This window comes from Epinephelus fuscoguttatus, linkage group LG22 (assembly GCF_011397635.1).
Source record: "Epinephelus fuscoguttatus linkage group LG22, E.fuscoguttatus.final_Chr_v1".
Classification (NCBI taxonomy): domain Eukaryota; kingdom Metazoa; phylum Chordata; class Actinopteri; order Perciformes; family Serranidae; genus Epinephelus; species Epinephelus fuscoguttatus.
Window position 1 is genome coordinate 23,485,899 of NC_064773.1, and position 21,004 is coordinate 23,506,902.

The window sequence follows — 21,004 nt, forward strand, 5'->3', positions numbered from 1 at the left end:
TTGTTAATGTGTTTCCATGACAGGTTTATTCTACGAAAAAGGAATGAGAAATATTATGTAAATCTGACTGATTCTTAATGATAGATAATGAAGGCCTACTTAGCATATTTACTCGAAAGATCACTGTCCTTTAGCGACTCATCTTTGATTGGTGTTAATTATCTTTTAAGAGATTATTGACTGTAAATAAAAACACAATGATCCAAAATCATGCAAAGGGAGGTTAAACACTTTTTTTTCAGCTCCATATTTTGACTGCAGTCTTTCTCTCAGGCTGCCCCACCAACCCACACCGATAAGCAATATGCTCGTTAAGCTTATTGCTGTGAGCCCCTGGTGATAATTAAAGCCAGCTCAAAAGAGCATATTAACATATCCATCCACTGGGGCTCCAAATACTTTTCTCTGTGTACATGCAGTGGCACATGTAACTTTTAAAAGTACATGCACCAGTTTTTTGTTTTTTTTAATACCTGCACCAGAATTTTTCTTTACTGACACATTTTTGGTGTATTTGTCCTTTTCTCTCAACACTTCAGCCACAGCTGAAACTGGATCAGACAGAAATCACAGTAATGTACAGTGAAACTACATCAAATTTAATATAGTCATTTGGTGCAGCATCTCAGGAATCCTAATATGTAAACTTCTTTTTTCTCATATTAGGACTTATTTCATGCCATCACATTTTCACAAGATGTCTTCAGTGTATAATGTGATTAATATTTAAATGAAAAATTCATGTTTTTTTTCCATCACTGTCATGTTATGTGATCCAGTAAGTCAAATTTAATATCAAAATGTGTCACTACACAGGACTCACCTCTTCATATGGGATTGTAGTGCTTCTTCAAGTTTACATGAATATGTATTCATGATAATAAATAAATAAATATTACTGGCAGTGCATCGACCTCTACACCTCAATTACTAACTTGTCATGAAAACAACAGCTTTCAATGCTGTTTGTGACAATGAATACAACTAAATGTGACACTGAAAGTTATTGTTTCTTTAGAAATATTTATTAAAAATTAGAGGGAGCTCTGAAATCCCATATGAGGAGGTGTGTTCTGCCATTATTTTCTATTAAAAAACATTTATGATTTTATTCAAAATAAATGAATGACGCAATATGAAAATAAGTGTGCTGCATGAGATCGATTTAGGGCAGTTCTTTTTAGACATAATTTTATGTTAATATCGGCAAGTCAGCATATGGGTATTGTTTTATGGTATTTCAATAGTAATACATTGATGATTCAGACCCAAGCAGTTACACAAGAGGTGGGAGGTAAGCTAACCATCCTACTACTGCCAACATTGGCTGACATGAGTGCCTGTCAAACATCCAACTGTAAACTAACTTAACCATGGTGCTGTGGCCAAGACTAACTTGACCGCATTGTTTCACACCTTCGCTGTGGTGCTGTACTGCTCTGTCTTGTCTGTCCATATGCTGTGCTTTTCACTACATGAGAAAATGGATATGCAACATGAGAGCAGTCAGTATGTGTTGGAGCCCGGTCTCACTCCAAAATCGTCAAAATCTGGTGCTTGGGCAGTGACTTGCGGCATCAGACACTGATGAAAAAGCCGTCCTTTAACGTGAGCATGACACGGCGTCCCAGAGCGTCAACAACCAGCGCACCCAGGGTACCTTTCAAGTCGTATCTGGACGTGGTCCATGACCAAATGTCGATATGTGACGAGGTTGGAGTGGGAATGGGTTGCATTTTCAGCCCTGTGACACATTGTTCAGTACCAAGTTACCTGACTTGGTGCATATAGAGCTGAGAATTACATGCATAGCTCAAATTTTATGTGCACCTCTGTGCATATACAGGTGGTATTTCGAGCCCTGTCCACTAGATTTTAGTAGCTGGACAGAGAGAAGACAACATCCATATAGATTTTTCACTTTAAAAGTGGAGGTGAATCTACAGCCATGCTGACATTATGTCCTTGCATATACGGCCATAAAAAATATGTGAAAAGATATTAAAAATGAGTGGAGCAGAGCAGTAACATTCTCTATTTGACTTGAAGATAAGAGCATGTTTAAGCAGTGGGTATGTATGCATTAAGGATAAGAAGTGAACCAAGCTGCTTCTGGTTCAAGTGAATTTACACATATAAAAGATTTCTCTTTTGTACTATACCTACGGTGAATATTCCAAATCTCTGTGTGCATACTTTTTGACAAAAAAAAAAAAAAAAAAAAGTTGAGATGAAACCTGCCCTTACTTTCACCTTAATCTTGTTTCACACTTTTCGTGAAGTCTTTTAACATCTGTCAACTCTTCGCAACACTTTTGTTACAGGATGTCTCTGCTCGCACCGTGGAGCAATCCTGAAATTTCAAGCCTAGATGAATGGCTTGTGGGAGTGGGCGTACAACTGAGAGCTGGCCGGCTGCACGGACTCTCCCAGGACTGAACCGTAATGAGCACCATGAAAGGCCCATGTGGCCGGCAGAGCTAACAGCTACCACTGCAGAGTAGAGACCCGCTGCGGCGGGCGGCAACTTAACTTCATTAAAATGGAGTAATGGAAGAAAATCATGAGAGTTGTCTGTTAATGAGTGATGAATGCAGACTTTAACCCCCCTCCCTTTCTGCTTCTGCTGCTTCACTTGAGTCCTCGACAGAGACAAATAAACTTAGCTTGTATAAATGGAGCAGAAAGCATTCAGAAGGGGAAGACGAATAAGGCACACACACACACACACACACACACACACAGTTTGGGAATACACTTTTATGCCTCGCTATATAGAAATAGCCCCCTCGCTTTCTGCTCTCTCCCTCTTGCTTTCCCTCTCTCAGGCGAACTGAGAGATGGTGATCTTTTCAAAGGTCATTTGAACCATTTGTCTTATCTCAGAGTTTCTTCACTGAGATGGCAAGCACAACAGAGAAACTTTGCCTCAGGCTTTGGCTTTGTACATTTCATAACCAGCCAGCGAGAGACCCAGCAACACAGTTTCTCTCTTTCGCAATAACGTCTTACTTCCTCTGTTATTAAATCATCACGCACTAAATATAGCAACATTGATTTTTTTTTTCCAACAAGCAATCAGCAAAAAGAAGGTTGTAAACAATACTATGAACCACCTCATGAATAATTAATGCGGACCCCCGATGGTTGACTACACTCACGCAACCGCCCGTGTACTTCGACCCGAGTTTGAATCTGGCTTTCGCTATGCTGCCATGACTTGCCCTTTTCATTCCTGCTGCTGTGCCTGTAAACACTAACAAGCCACAGACAACGACCGGGCTGCCTGTTCACTTAATAAAAATAAGTGAAAAATTATTGTGGGCCGCTGCTGCTGCCAGCGTCCTACTGCGAGCACTACTTGAGTATTTACCTGCTATTATGACAAACGAGCGCTGATTATTACCCAGGGTGCACTAGGGACGGCAGTCATTACAGCGACTTCCTGTTTCTGCTGCAGTTAGCCGCTCGTCCTCTCTGTGTTATTCACTAAACACCTGTGCCGGACGCCTCCGGCTTTGGCAAAGAAAGATGAGAAAATTAATATTTATAAAGAGGAAAAGCTTCAGACTGATCACCAGAGCAGAATGAGCTTCACTACAAGACACACTGACTGCAGTGGAAACACATTAGCACAGCTAATAATTTGGTTACAATTTAATGCTTGTTACATTTGTTTTACACTGATTTTAAACCTTTCTAATATTTTGTAACATTGAAAAAAAAAATGATAATAAAATTAACAGACCTGCTGTATTAGATAGCTGTATTAGCTGTATTTTTGATAACACATTGAAAAATTGAGATTGGGTGGTTTAATTGAAATTAAAATAAATACAACAGATAAATACAACAAGGCTATAACAACTTTTCTTTCTTGGTTAGTAGCAGAAAACAGCAGATTGACTTTCCTAAACATTAACAATAAGAGAGAGCAAGACATGAATGAAAGGGACCGCTGTATCAATACTGCAGAAAATGGATACTGAAACCATTTCAAATATTCATTATCAGTATCGATATATATCAATGTATTTTGACAGCACTACTGTAACATATTGTCTACACTGTCAAATATCTACCTGCAGTATTTAAGCATGACATAAACTGGTGTGGATTAGAGCTGCAACTAGCTTTTATTTTCAGTATTGATTCATCTAACGTGTTTTTATATTTTTCAATTGATCACATTATTGTATATTTTATATATGATTAATGCATACACCATCTATAATTATGACCCTCGGCCCATTCCTTTGGGACATCAGAAAGCGATGCAGCAGTAACGTTGCGGATGGCAAGCAGAAACAAACCTCCGTGAGCAGAAATGGATCAAGAAAGGCGTCTTCTGAACGATTTACGGTAGATGTGAATTGAGTTACCACCGCAGTACATCGAGCTGCTGTAGAAAACAGGGTACATGTATGTGTGGTTAACCTTTACAAGTGTAAAGTTGGCACTACTTTGGGTTAAAGCACATTTGTCCACTCCCATGTTGAGTATTAGAAACTTGAAAAATATCCCTTCAAGGTACACTGGGAACAGATAAAAATGTGTGATTAATTTGCGATTAATCACGAGTTAACTATGGACGATTACACAATTAATCACAATTAAATATTTTAATTGATTGACAGCCCTATAAAAAACTAATTAACACCTGTTATATAGAATGAAGTGAATAAAGAATGGCAGTACCTTTATGGGAGTAGCCCAAAATTCCTCAGTTTAAGAATAAATACAAATTTGGCCAACAAAAGCAAAACCAAGTGATGCATCCTGGGACTAATAGACAACCTTAGCGAAGCTGCAGGAACTCTTCCGTTCCTCCATATTTCGGCTGGTGTGCTGCAATTGGCTCCTGGGTATAGACGGCCTGGGAGTTGGGTAGTGTGCTGGTGGTTTTACGGAGGGGAGGCTGGAGTTGTTGAAGGGTAAACCTACAAACAACTGACTTCAACACATTCTCACTCCGACATCGTCATATATCAACATTGGTCATGGACCTTCCATGTTCGGATACGACTTGCAAGGTAACCTGGGTGTGTTCTGTTGATCTGGGATTAAGCGTCAACTTCTGCCTATTAGATGCATTGTCTTCTTTCAAAATACACTTCTGTTTTCACAGGAAATTTACCATATACAGTCTCTTTCAAAATAAACGTACTATGTCGGGACAACAACGTGAATTGACGTTTTTTTTTGCCCTCAACAACTAATGCACGTGGTTGGATTTAAGAAAAAAGAACAGGGTTTGGCTTTGTAATCTTACACTACGCAAACAATGCTCTCTTGGGTGAAAGACTTTCTTCGCCTTAACTATCGTTCATGTCCCCGTTCAATCCCCATTAAACTATAACAGTGACCCGCCGTGTATCATGCTGACATTAAAGGACAGCTTTTTCGTTAGTGTCGTACGCTGCAGGTCATTGCCCAAGTGCAGGATTTCAACGACCTCGGAGTGAGAACTGGTTCGACTTTTGGCTTGTTGCCAGGGGTTGGAAAGCTACGACCATAGGAACTGTGCCTTATCCACTGCAAAAGTGCAGCTTCAGGAAATATCGCTATACCCAAGTCTTATAACACTCGGGAAAACCGTGTTATTGTGTTGGCTAAAATGTTCAGGACATTCTTATGTAAACAAACACGCATGTAACTACAACAAGTATCAAGGTCAGCAGAATAATCAAGGTCATGTCCACATATTGTAAGGTAAGTTGATAACCTAATTATCCTGGCAGGCCTAAAAGCAACATTTCCCAGATCCAAAGGTGACATCTTGAAATATGCCTTTTTTTCAATTAACAATCCAAAACCCAAAGATATTAAATTCACAATGATATTAAATAGAAAAAATACTCCAGACGATGTCTGACATTTTTTGCTTAGTAAATCATTTCAACTGATATTTAAGGTGAGCACAGAGAAACGTTCCTACTGCGGCAGATGAATGTGAAAACAGCCTTCAGTGTCAAACTCTGCACATACATCATCCTGTACAAGAAGGTCAAACATCCAAGTGAAGAAACAATGAGCAAAATGCATTTTTGGGCATAGGAGGAGCTTTAGATGATTAACGAACTGATGAATCAACTAATTGTGTCAGAGAAATCACATTCAGGGTTTAAACTGTAACAGCTTCTCTTATATTATCTGTATTCAGATTGTTGCACCCTCATGATAATAATGAATGCACATGCCCTGATTATTACTGAACAACACAGCGAGGAGGTGGAAATGGATTGCATGTGCATGTGAGTGTTAAGAGCACCCAATAAGATTTTAGAGCAGGTCACCCCCCCTCTCAACAAAGCAGGCCAGGATGACAAGACGCCTTCAATTAACCTGCTGCACTCTGGCCAATGACATTTAGGCTCAAGCACGACCTGAATCACAAACTAGCTTCCCCTCTGTCCTCAGAAAGTGTTCCCCTTCTAACTGGCAGTAACAAGAGCCTGAAAGTGAAAGGAGCTCTGGCACACAGAGGGGCTTTTTATCAGATGCAAAGAATGCATTCACTGCATGTGCATGGTGTTTGTACACAGGCTCCCTGTCCTCACTACCCACCACACATGAGGTTACCCACAGTGTTCCTAGCAGACCTTACTGCTCCCACAGCAGCCCCAAAACTGAAATATTCATCTTTAATAAGATGTTTACAGCACATGATTTATTTTGATAGTCCTCTGCCTGCTGTTGAGAATATTCATTGTTGATGCTACGTTATGGAAACAGAATATTCATACAGCTCTATCTGTTATATCCACACATGTGCCCTTCTGTTTTCTCTCATTGATTTTGGCTGCTAGTGCCACCAAGTGGCTGGACTGTCTCGCTTTACAGAGGACAACACTGCAGTCTCCTCTCCTTTTCATCTCCAGCGGCTCAGTCTATGTGCTGGACTGATGCGCCATAAAGGGAGTCGATATGCCTTTTTAAGTGTTCAAGGCAGCTCAGCGGCTGTCATCTACAATTCATCTATATCACAGGCCGGGGAGACGCTCGCATGTGTGTCAGTCTGTTCAAAATTACTTTTAGGGCTGGTGATAGATGTGTTGCTGATTGTTGAGTAGTTGCTAGATTGAAGAGCAGTCCACCCACATCACCCGCACTCTTCCTCTCGCTCTCTCCGGCCTCCGTCTCCCGGGATGGAGAGGTGGGCAAGAGCTGTGAGTGATATACGAGCCAGCCTGAGAGAGATGAGAAGGACCTGCCATTCCCTGTCAAGAGGGGACGCTGCAAGGCGAGAGGTTACGCACATTGAAATGCCATTTTCTGCAGTTCACTACCTCACTCTTGCCGCTACCTCGGAGGACCGGGATGAGAAATGCGCCTAATGAAAAATGGCTCCCATTACAGGATTGACCCCAGTTGATCTTCGCCGTTGACCCCCACATCTTATGAGTGTGACCCTGTTGCGATGTCTCAACCTTTCCACCGTCCACACATACACACACACGTACACACGCGCTCGCATGCAGAAACACTTACATCCATTTACTCCTTTTTTTCCTCCCGCAGGTGCCTTTAGATTAGTAATGACCATCTAGCTGGCTGCCAATAGGACCGTGGTGAGTATCTACTGCTAGTACTTTTCTAAATCAGTGTAAATGGCTTCACACCAGAGGACAAGAAATTAATCTAGCTGTAATCACTAGCATGGACTTCTTTCCAGGTACAATTCATCATCTGGAACTGGATCTTTGCTGATGAATTAATGACACATTAGCACCAGTGCTGCGTGTTTATCAGTGTTGGGGAAAATTACTGTAAAAAGTAAATGGTAAAAGCAATTAACTTTGCTTCATTGGCTAATTTTTGCAGTATAAGTGAGACACTTGGTGTATGGCTTATACTCCCAAAGGTGCTGTTTGTTGTTCTCCATTCAAGGCAATTTTTCCTCATATCAAACACATATGATTGGTCTTTTTTTAGATTGAGAAACATCATGTTCATCTTAGGTGTCATTTGAACATTTTTTTTTTGTTTTTAATCTAGACCCAAAAGTGAAGCAAGTGAATCGTTTTGTTTGTCTCATAGCAACCCTATGGCCATTAAAAGTGTTGGCAATTTACATTTCTTCAAACCAGAGATATGCTACATTTGCACTTTAGTATGTAGAGCAGTGGTTCTCAAATGGTGTGCCGTAGCCCCCAGTTGAATATTGCAACTGGGCCTGCACAAAGGGTTATCAATGAATTCTTAATGGACTGTATCAGTATGTTGTGTGCACACATCCTAATGAAGAGGCAAACTCTTGACAGGGAACCTATTTGTTGCCATTTGTGTGGGGAAATTCATAATGTATGACATCATATTTTCTTACATTATCTTAATTTATTCCCCATTTAATTGGATGTGTTATGGGTGCTTTGATGTAATGTAATTTTGCTTTATATTCAGTCTGATAAATATGGAAAAGTTGATCATTTTAGTGCAGGGCTACCCAGAGCTTTACATCCACCCCATGGACAATAGGTCTACACACTTATAAACAGCGCCTGGAAGAAGATCAGCTCTGCACTCAGGATTTCAGGTAAATAGGCTATATGGTGCTTATTAAGGCAAATAACCAGAGGCATCATAGATTAAGTTAATCCCATACCAGCTAACATCATTTTTATAGCATTTAAAGAAAAGAAGCATTTAAAGAAAAGATTTCACTGCTAATTGAGTGGATAAGAACGTCTTCATCATAATTCTCAGTGAAATGGTCATCATTTTGTCCTGACCTCATGATCATTCTCCTCTTTAAAGCGTCTGTATAACAGTGCTTTTCTATCAGTCTGCCTGCATGTAGCAGTATACATTGTGCGTGGGATTTTTAACTTTCAACACTAAAACCAGTCCAGCTTGGAAAGAACTGGCATAAGCTCTGCTATCGTCCGCCTACTGAAAGAAAGCCATTTTCCAGCTTTTCATTTTACAGAGACACAGTAACAACTTCCTGTACCATTCAAAAATACACAATATATAAACAGACAAAGGCCGTGTTTGTGTGATAAGGAGTCAGACAAGACAATGAACATCCTTTATATGAACTCTGGTATTGTGCTACTGGTAACAGCAACTCTAGACCCTGAAAAGCTTCTTGTTCTCAGCACACATGCAGTTTACAATGGTGACGTGACAGTTTTACCTTACGAAATTATTTGTAATTTTTGAAACAGTTGGTCCTTTATTTCAGACGGAGGTGGGAAAAAAAAACGGCTTGGAAACCAGAGATTTTGTCAGCTGATATTCCAACTTCGCTGGCAAATTTTTATCAATGTTAGCTACCAAGTCATTAAGCTAACGTCAGTTCCATGGGTTTGTTTCAAACGCTGTCTTCAATTTACTTTTTAATGACTTCTCTTGAATCTTTAAACTGCAAATTTTGTAAAAAGTGTTTTAAACATGTGACAGCTAAACCCAAGAAACGGAGACTGAGGCTAAGGCTGCATGCCCCTGATACATAGTTAGCAACCTCTACAGTGGATAATACATGTTGAAGAAACAAAGAAACAAGTTTGTTCTTGTATTGCAGTGTGGCACTTTGTAATGAGCGTTTAACAAACAGAACACTATCTTGTGTAACGTTGGCAAGGGTTGCTGGAGTGTAAACCAAATTCTGGTATAGACCTGGAAAAAGCTGCTAACATCAGTCTTCACTCTAATAGCATACAGTAAAAGGAAGTAACAGCTTCCACAATGTGAGAAAAATCAACACAGAGCATAAGCTAGTCATAAAGAGGCCATTTTGGAAGTAACGCACAGTAACATGCTACCTAGCTAGGCATGCTAACAAGTGCAGCTTATGTTGGAGTGGTAAAAAACACAGTTTGATCCATTCCCTAGCTTATATCTTTTTTTTTTTTTTTGAAGCAACAAAAAGAAGAAAATTACCGTGCTCTCAGGTGAACTCCAGGTAGACGCAAGGTGCTCTTTAAGTTGAATATTAACTGTTCAAAAGAGGAGTAAGCCACTCGGGCTTTCTTCAGGCACACTACGCACCGAGCCAAGGAGTAATATTAAAAAGCCTTTATCTAATCGGGCATATCAGAGTTAAAATACATACAACCAAATGCCAAAAAAAAGCCGACCGGTTTTGACCACCACGTCTTCTTCAAAAAATGTGTGAACCAGGTTCACACACATTTTTTCTGCCACGCCCTGAAGAAGACCTGGTGACTTACTCCTCTTTTGATTTTTTTTTTTGTTTGGTGGAGAAAGCGTGTGGGATATGGATAAAGAGAAGTGGATACAGCATTCAAGGGGGACCTGGTTCATTCCTATGAGAGTTCCTATTTTGCAAGGGTTGTGACGCTCAAAAGAACTATCCACTGATTAACAGATGTCTCTTTCCCAATGAAAGTCTATGGTAAAACTTCTTTTTTGTCCCCATGGCATCACGTGACAGACACAGAAGTTGTAATTTCACCATTTGGCCAATACAAATTGGCTTCAAGGCCAAGCACACTTCCTGGAAGCCTGATGTGGGCAAATCCAAAGCTTGACAGGCCTCCATGCCTGGTAACTATTAGCTACTCAAGGCTATCATTGGACAATTGCCTGGAGGGGGTTAAGCTAACAGTCAATTCTCAACCACAGGAACTGATATACATTGTAAAACTTCAATTCAAAGCCTCGTTCCAATTAACTACCCAGATCCCTTTCACTAGCCCAGTGTGGCTACACTACATTTTTACAAAATAAAGGCCTGTCTCAATTCAAGGCCTGGCCTAGTTGCCAAGCAGCTACTTTTTTTTAATTAAAGTTCTTCGGATGTATAAAAGCTAAATAGTTGGCTACCTCAAATTATGTGTCCATTCCTTGATTACTCTGTAAGTTATTTATTTCCCTTTAGTCCGTAAGAGTCCTCAGATCAAAAGAATCAAAAGGGTTTTTCATACAAATTAATCCAAGTTGTGAGTATTGTTTTAACAGGATAAAGTGTTCTGGCAGGCTTTGCCGGGTGCCGTAATCCTCGAGTGTTTCTAATCTATCTGTTGGAGCTAGATCTAATGAATGACAAATGAATTATCTGAGGCCTAATTTTTAAACAAGTAAAACTCATACTGGTTTAAATTAACAGCTTGACTGTATTTCCTGATCTTTGCTGAGCAACAGTTTTGTGTGAAAGGAATTAAAGGCCTGTCCCCAATACGAGCCTTTTGATTTCAGTGATTTGACCTTGACTCATTTTGATAAAAAGAAATGAAAAGATGGATAAATTAAATTTGATATTTTTTGTGGCAATTAAAACCTCAGAAATTCAAATTTAAGGCTACTGAAATAGTTTTAAAGCCCAATATTTATAAATGTGAAAGGAATTAAAGGCCTGTCCTATAAAGACACTTGTCCCAGACACAGGCCTGTTGATTTCAGTGATTTAAGCTTATAATAGCCCGGGCTATTTATTGAAGATTTATGGGTTTAAATTTAAATCCAACATTTCAAAGGTTTAAAAATCTAAGACTTTTGTGCACCCAAGATACTTTTTTCTCTCAAAATTTGTTTAAAAAATGTTTTGCAACATTTTTGCAAGATAATCCACCATCCTGACAGGTGTGGCATACCAAGATGCTGATTAAACAGCATCATTACCACACAGGTGTGCCTTGGGATGGTCACAATAAAAGGCCATTCTTAAATTTGCAGTTTAATCATACAATTTTATTACGGCTTTATAGTAATTTCAGCTTGCACTTTGTTTCTCTTTTAATACGTTTTAAAGCTTTCCTGTGTTACATAAAGGTCATACATTACGACAATCTGAAATTTTAATTACAGAAATGCACACACTTTGCCATTCTGAAAATAAACTTGAATAAGTAATTTACTTGCTTTTTCCATCTCTCTTAAAAGAGATACATGCCTTTAAGAATTCAGCCTTCCTCTTTTAATCAAGCCCTCATCAGGCTTCAATATATATGAATAAATATAGGCCGACTGGCTTCAAATGACTGTGTTACTAATGCCATTTAGCACATTATTAACACATATGATGTGGGATGAAGACATGCTCAGCAAAGACAGTTGGTAAATAGGAGGAGAGGAACTGTTTTACATATTTAACATATTAGTGATTGTTTATAAGAGACGAGCCGTTATTAGTGGAGACGGAGACGGCGCTCATACTGAGAAATCAAGGATGCAGCGATGTTGTTACACATTTATGCAAAACAAATCTGATCAGAAGTAACCTCCAGGCAATGATACAAAAGAAAATGCGTTGTAGGAGGAAGGCAAGCAAATATTTGATCAAAGTTAAGAAGAATGTCTGTGTGTTGTGCTTTTCATCCACATCCAACTTTGCAGCCTGGCAACAACATCCACCAATCAAATATATTCAAATTTTTATGTACAGCGGCACATTCTGTTCTGCCAGGAATAGATGATAGATGTCATCATCACTGTGGACGAGTGTAACACTGCTGAGGAGGCAAGGAAATCATTTAACAATTTGATTACAGTCGGACTGATGGACACTGTGGTGCTCATAAACAACATCATTTATTTGCTCAACATTTTATTAGCAAATATTAAAACATATTAAACAGTGGGTGGCTGTTAAAACTTGTTTTTGCTGAAAGATTGCAGCCAGGAAACTGATGAAACAGGGAGCCAGTGCAGAGCTAACTACAGATAATAATTAATAGATAGAGTGACTAATGTGATCAGTAATTTTAAATGTAACTAACCACAACAAAAGCCTTTACCTCACCACCATCTCTGGTATTTTGAGAGAGTAAAGCTGAATCACCCACCCCAACTTGAATCTCTGATAGTTAAAACTCATTAGATTTTCCAATGCAATAGTTATGAAAATTACCTTTTGCAATTCAAATCCACAATCTAGAACCCTAGAGAGATAATTTTATCATCTCCATATTCATCCTCAGCAGTGTCAACAACACTATTCTCCCCCATGGATGTTATTTAATACATGAGTTTCCTATGCCAATCCAAACACAAACCCTACAACTCAAAGACTTGAAGGTTATAACCAGTGATTGCTGTCTTAAGTTTATTCTCCACCAGGCTTTTGTAATAAAACTGCCAGAACTGGTCAGGGTGACCGTGCTTAACAAACTCATAGTACATTTTTAGACTAGATGGATTATCAAATTAACAATTCGACCTAAAAAGGAGTATGACAAAGCCAGTAAATACTTTCATTATGCACATGTACAAAATGTTTTGTCATGTCCTGACTTTAGTCCATGAAATCAGTTAAAGAATTGAATTTGTACGTAATTTCACCAGGCAAGGGACATTTTTACAAAAGCGGAACATGTGTTTCAAACGAGAGCAAAGGTCATCAATTTAGAAAGCTGGGTGGCACAATCATCAGCTTAATTTGTAAATGTAATTTGGTGGCTTTTAAAGAAAATCTGCCCAGTCATCTGCAATATGAAGGAGAAAATGGTCCGTAAAGTAAAAACGGGACAGAAAGTGATTATATGTGAAGGAGTAGTATGACTTTTCCGTCATTATCAAATTTGATATTTCCGTCAGTCCTTGAGGTTTTATAGCGTAAGGGGTTTTTTTAAACAATGATCTCATAAGAGTGAGAATTTAGGGTGCTTTCAGACCTAGAGTTGTCTTGCTTTGGTCCAAATCAGGGTCTAATTTTGTTACAAAGTTGCATAAGTAGCCCTGTGAGGCAAATTGTGATTTGTGATATTGGGCTTTATAAATAAAATTGATTGATTGATTGATAATTGCCTAGAGTTGGTTCGTGTCCTCATGGCTGCATTTACAAGAGGACCAGATAAAATGCCCTGCACAAGAAAGCTGCTCTTGATTGGTCAGAATTTCCATGCGGGAAAAATCTAAGTAAACAAAATGTTGAAGAAGAATGTCACAATGGAGGGACAACTCATTTTAGGCAAACCATACAGGTCTCTGCGTTTAGCTGATAGACCGGTACCTGATGGGTTAGCTTGGCACAGGGACTGGAAAGTGTTAAAATGTGGTAACTCCAAAGTTGTCTTACTTACTTTTTCTGTCTTTTTCGTTAGCTAGCTTGCTACTGTTGTTTTTTTGTTTTTTTTGTTGTTGTCTTGTCAACTCCATAGTTTCGAGCTAACATTAGCTCTTTGCTCCTGCATGCGGTCACTTAAACTAATGTTAAGCTAGCTGCTGATGGTCACTTCATACCTCCAGAATGTAGGCTGGCTGCTTTTCTAAACCACTGTGTCTTATTTTTGATTCTTATATGTGTTAAATGCAGCATTTGTGATGTGCTTGGGGGATCTGCCCTTTTCTGACAGGCAACTTTAGCAGAACTGAGCTAAATAATAGAAAGTAAGGAAGGCAACCAGCACAAAAGAGGTATCGTAAACATTTATAAATCAAATCTAGACTCACTAGAACTCCTGGAACAACTGAACAACACAAAATAATAATATCTCACACAGCACTGTCTTTTTTTTTTCCTTTGCAGACAACTTGATTAAAATGCCCCTCCTTAATCCCCAGCCTCCAGGCTACTCGACCTGCCACTAACACCCCTCTTGTCTCTCGCTGTTCCCTCGTTATCACAGCCAGCTTGCCTGTCCCAAATGCCCTTCCTGCATTTCATGTGGTTTTTAATACACCACCTGCCTTCTGATGCCCACCTCGCATCTCATTACAACTTTAGAAAACACTTCACCAGCTCCAGCCTCCTCTACGGGTTTACTCTCAGTACATTTTAGGGATTTAGCGGATTTTCTTATCCATAGTGACTTGGTGACTGTAACATTAGAATAAGCTTCTTGGATCATTGAGATAACAAGCAATCAATAGTAACACTTGTGAGGGTTGGGACCAGATGGGTCGTGTGAGGCGCGCGTAGGGGAAAATGAGAAGATGAGCACGTGGTACAGATTAAAAAAAATACTTTGGAGCATAATTAGCGTAAGTTAAGGAGAACATTCATCAGTTAGTGGGAGAAGTACATATCTGGATCTACTTTGCCAAGTCAAGTCTGTTCCTGAGAGTCTAAACAAATGTTGTCAAAATAATGGTAATAATTTAAAATGTGGCTTAGCTTTTGGAATATATACTCTTTTACATCAGCACAGTGTTAAATTAACATAATTATTGTATTAGCAGCTGCTTCAGTGAAAATAACCCCTGACTTTGTTGTATCTACGGATAGGCTATTACACTGTATTTTAAAGGCACTCTGTAAAGAATCTGACCACCAGGGGTGCCAAACAGCAATGTTTCTGTGAGTGGGTCCTGTAGATTTTAATTACTTTTTAATTTTAATAACCAGATGCCGGACCCCAAGATGGCACCTTTTCATTCCAGCAGAGTTGCTCACCTGGTCCACAAAAGTTTTCTAGTGTCTGGATTTACTTCCGTGGTATGTGCTTCTCCCACTGACCCTGCCCTTCACTTCCCACTTGGCTCATAGACTTCAAATTGTGATGACCTCACAGATTTTTAAAATCATTTTTCTTGGCTTAAAGCAAGTTTTACAGATATGAAATGACCATAGCTCAAAAATTCACATTATAAAGATTCATAAATGGCCTTTATCTGCAGTTCGAGGTGTCCCGTCAACAGTTTTATAGACGTCTCTTTTACGACAGTAAAAGTCGTAAGACGTCTCTCTTTTTTTTTTTTCGCTGCAATACTGCGAGTGGCCACTGGGACAAATTTGCTGCAAGGCTGAACAGCATTCCTGGAGGCCTGGTGGGTCCCTGTTTTTTTTTTCTTCTTTTGTATTGTGCACAGGCAGAGGGCACATTATCATGCATGCAAGCTCGCAGGCAACACAACACACATTGCTGCTGCCAGTCTCACACTGTTCTGCTGATCAGGAGTTGGAAAAAGAACTTCAAAATATCAAACCTGTATGTATTAAGAGTGTGATTTCTTTAAAGTATTTAAAAATGTGTATTACATGAGAAGGGGAATGCATTCAACATGTTAGATGTCGAGATAAACCGAATGTCAACATAGATTTTGTCTGTTTACAAGAAAGCTCCACATGGTACTTTAAAAGGGGAACTCCACCAATATTACACATCAAAGTCTGTCTACTGGTGTTGGGGAGTACTACTGCATATATGAAAAACATTGGATTACGTCTTTTGTGGCCCTTGAGGGAGCTGTGTGAAATCTGATAAAATGCCTCAAGTAACATGCATCAGCTCGGGCTGCTCCTCACCTCTGCTTGAGACCAGTGCCTTGAGGCTACATTGGCTGCTACTAGCATAAGACAACTAAATCTCCAACCAAGACACAGGCAGTTAAGTTGCATTGTAGGTAATTGTAGACAATTAAGAAAATTAATAAAGAAGACAATATGTGTGGATCAGCCAATCAGCAACCTCTGAGGCTAAAAAATTAAGCCAAAGTGGAGATACCAAAAACTGCAGTTCCTTGAATGGCCACTTGAAGCTGACTCCAACACAGGGTCAATCCCTTAGACCCTCATGCTTAAATACCCAACTTCACAGCAGAGATAAACTTGTTCACAGCCTGGTACAAAAAGCAGTTTTTGTCTCTATACTAGGGGTGTAATGGTACACAAAAATCTTGGTTCGGTACGTACCTCGGTACACAAGTCACGGTTCCGTTTTTTTGGGTACAGTAATGAAAAGAATAGACAACTATTAAATATCTTTTACTTATTGGTAAGCTTATTAAAACATACCACCACAGCAGTTAACTCTTTTTACACAATTAAAATATAAATATAAATATACATTTCTGCTTTAACATTTTTACTCAATTAAATACAAAGTATAGTGCAGCTGGTCAGCTTTAAAGCCTGCTCAGATTCAGTTTTACTAGGAACTTACTTAGCTTTCCTACTTTGTTAAATTGCAGTAAATAAAACATGCTTATATCTAAAGTGCAGCTTAAACAATTTTACTCAACTCCAATGGCTCTGTTTATTTATTTAGCGCAATGGTTAGGGAAACACTCTTTCTTTTTAAACGACGGCGATATTGTAGTTTGCACCAGATTGCTTTTTCTAGTCGTGCCGGTTAACGTTCAAACTCGGGTGGTGTCGCCTTAGATGCGTTAGCATGTTAGACGTGTTTCCAAGTACATACCCGACCGCTGTTCTGCAGTGTCGGCACACTGCTTTTGTTTTGTCAACTTGTTTATTTCCATCTTCGTATTTTACCCTGAAACCAAAGTATTCCCAAACGGAGGACTTAAGGTTTGTGGGTGGGTCTTCAGGTTCGTCAGGCTCACTTGCCATGTTGTCAAAATGCGAGAATGCGCTGCGCAAAGTGAAAGCGGAGATTTACGGGACTCGGTCCGTCACTAAATTATGTCCGTCGGGAAACTAGATATTTTAAATGGTTCGGCTCGCAAAAACGGAATTAAAATAAAACAAAATAAAATAAAATAACATCCTGCGCCCAATAATTCGGTACAGGGTCGTGCCGAACCAAAAGTCGCGTACCGAATGGTTCGACACAAATACATGTACCGTTACGGCCCTACTCTATAGCTAATTTCCCCTTTTCATGACAACTATACTGAGGGTGAATTTTTATATAACTCACCAATTTACATTTTATTAACAATAAAGGTTAAAAAGTTGTCTGTAAAAAGACAAGATGGCAAAGGCTGCAATGCCTAACTCAAGGCATGGTAGCTATGTCTATAATTTTATACAGTCTGTGGTTTCACTCGAGTTGCCACAAGAAAATGTTGGCATTGTATGTTTCTGTCAACCACGAATACACTACATTTGTATGTCTCATATGTATCATCATATCAACTTTCCCCTGGGAGATTGGTGTTCACATCCCGTAATATTATAAAGCCAAACCCTGATCTTTTTTCCTAAACTCAACCACGTGTGTTAGATGTTGGAGGAGAAAAAAATTGCGTTGTTGTACTGACATAGCGCATTTATTTTGAAAGAGACTGTATGCAAATGCTAAATTTCCTGTGACAACAGAAGTGTATCTTCAAAGAAGACAATGCATGTAACAGGCAGACACGGCGTCCAAGAATGTCAACAACCAATGCACCCAGGGTACCTTTCACGTTGAAATTGGATGTGGAAGGTCCATGACCGAATGTCGACATGTGACTAGGTCAGAGTGAGAATGTGTTGGTGAAGGTGCAGACCACTGAAGACAACTATTTGAGACAAACAAACAATAACGCCGGTTGTTTTTTATCAGCTCATTGCCGCTTTTCTGGCAGCTTCTGTGCTACCAAACATGGATATTTTAACTCAATAACCTTTTTCTAACCTTCACCAAATGGTTTTAATGCCTCAACATAACCACACGCTCAACACAGCATTGTTAAAAGCGTAAAGTTACAACGTATGTGCTACATAATAACGTACAAATGAAACGTACAGGCTGCAGGTTTTCATGCATTAATTTTGACTGCACACAGCCTCCTCTGCTGATGTTGGCAGATAGTTTAATGTTTTCACCTCCCACAAGAAGAAACGCAGCTGTGTCCAATTTGTCAGCCCTCTTCCCAATTTCAACAAATGGTAGTGTTTGGGTGATATCTGGGTGATGTGTGCCACTTCTAACAAGCTGTAGGAAGTGTTACGGGAAAATGATATGTCTATTAACTTTCAATTTCAATTACAAATAATTTTGTCAGTGTGTCATTTTCTTGTAGTTCACTTGCCTGTTCCTTGGAAAAATGTCAGCTCAACCTGAAACGCGAGGAAACTTTTGACTGCGTCTGTATGGAGAAAGAGAAAACTTTCTTACCCTGTCGGAGGGATAATTTTTCTCTTATTCTAGGTCATTCTCAAAAGGTGGTCAAGAGAGAAATAAAATCCCTCTCCTCCTACATCATCCATCGCCGGCCTTGAGGTACATCATGCTTTTCATCTTTTTCCTACACTACCTCACATTTTTCTTCATTGCAGTTACAGGCTTCCACACATCCACAGTGCAAATACACAGTTTGGGGTCAGTATACAGACGTGGGAACAATTTTCATTAAGTCTTGGTCAAGGTGGAATTTAATGCAAAAAAACTATCCACGAGTTAATATGTTTCCCTGCTCAGTCTCAACTCTGTGATCTGATTTTAAACCCAAAAAAACATGAACTGTAACTGCTTGCAAGCAGGCCTTTTTGACTATCATCCACCAGACCTCCCATTGTCTGAGTGGGATGAGACTCAAAGCCATGAGAAAAGATTCTGACAACCCCTCTGACAACTAAATCCAGAATGTGGGGGGAGGCCTGTAAATCTTAAATTTGGCGGTATTTCAGGCTTGTTCTTCAAGTGATTGCTGTAAAAAAAACAAAAAACAAAAAAAAAAACAGTCTTTCTTACTCCTTCCTAATAATATTTTTCCCCTTTGCATTCGTTACTGATTCTCCCACAAACAAATGTCTCCTCTTTGGCAGATTTATGACTCTGATCCAGGGGCGTAATCTGTGAACGGCTTTGTCAACATCACCGGCTGCCTATTCATGTTTATCACTACATTCCAGGAAGACAGGGAGCGAAGAGAAGGAAGTGGGAACAGAGATGGGAGGTGAGAGGGAAGGACAGACAGCACGGCAAATGAAAAGGGGGAGAGAGAAGTTGGGGGGAGAGGAGGGAATCACTCAATCGTTTCTGCAGAGGGAAAGAGGTATGAATATTCCAATTTTACCCTGCTCATTAGAGACGGCTGCCTCTTCCTTTGGGGGAAAGCACTGCTTGTGTTTGTTTCCAGCCTGATTATTTGCATGATGTATTCCGCAGCTTTATATTCAGTGATGGGAGAAAGATGGCGTTCTGGCAGGCTGACAATGAGGCCTAAGGGGCGCAGAGGCAGGCACAGTCAGCTTTATTCAACGCAAAGTTCAAAGGCCACGCTTCTTTACCCCAAATTAGTCACCATTTCACAGTCGCTAAAGCCCCCTTCCAACAACTCTACTTACTTGCACAGCTCCCAAACAGGGCTATTTTCTGAAAGGTTGGGCACACCGAGGGGGGAGTGCTATTTTGGGACACCAGCCTATAACTAATCATAAGCCCGTGCTGCCAACAACCTAAGAAGCTGGTCTCTACAATGCATTTTGGATGACCCAAGAAAGTCACATAATTTCCTGGTCTTTTGGCGTGGAGAAGATGACTGCAGCAGAACCCTCTGGGTAACATCACCTATAAGCGGCCAATCGTGCATTCGCACCGAGACACTTCCTGTAGATCACATCGTCATTAGTGCTGGAGCTGGAAATGAGTTTCAGATAGGCAAGCAGGCAGACTGCAACACAATCAGGCTTTTTGTTTTCTAATATGACAAAGCATTTTGTATTTTGCTGTTGATTATTGTTTAATGTGTCATTTGTGTATCATAAAGCACGCAAATTATCATACATTTTCCCTTTATTATGTTAGTAACGGCAATGTAATGAAGTTCTGGTGATGAATGTGACATTTTTTAATGATGGCGGCTGCTGTTGTTTTGCAACATCATTATAAATATTTAATTAAACTTAAGTTAAATGGACGGTTCACCCCAAAATCAAAAATACATACTTTTCCTCTTACCTATGGTGTTACTTAACCATCTACATCATTCTGGTGTGAGTTGTTGAGTGTTAGAGATATTGGCCATAGAGATGTCTGTCTTATCTTCACTATAATGGAACTAGATGGCACTCAGCTTGTGGTGCTCAAAGCACCAAAAAATACATCCAAAAATCTTCATTGGCAATGTCTCTTTCTAGAAATCATGGCCCAGTTACTAAAGATAATCCACAGACCTTGTTGTGAGCAGTTTCATGTAGAAACTGTTTTCTCTCTTCCAAACTACAACTGCCCACTGTATCACTGGGGTCCTTCTCAGCTGAGCTATGTTAGCTAGCTCAGTGGTGCTAAGTGAGTTAGCAGTAGATGTACACTTCCCTCTGAGCAATGATACAGTATGCCTCCGCAAACCAGTCAAGTTGCACTCACAGTTTATATCCTTGTCTGTGAAAACATGGACGCTTCATACACATCAATCCAGTATCTGACCAAATTTCTCCCTCTTTTTTTTTTTTTTATAATGACATTGAGTAATGGCCAGAAAACTG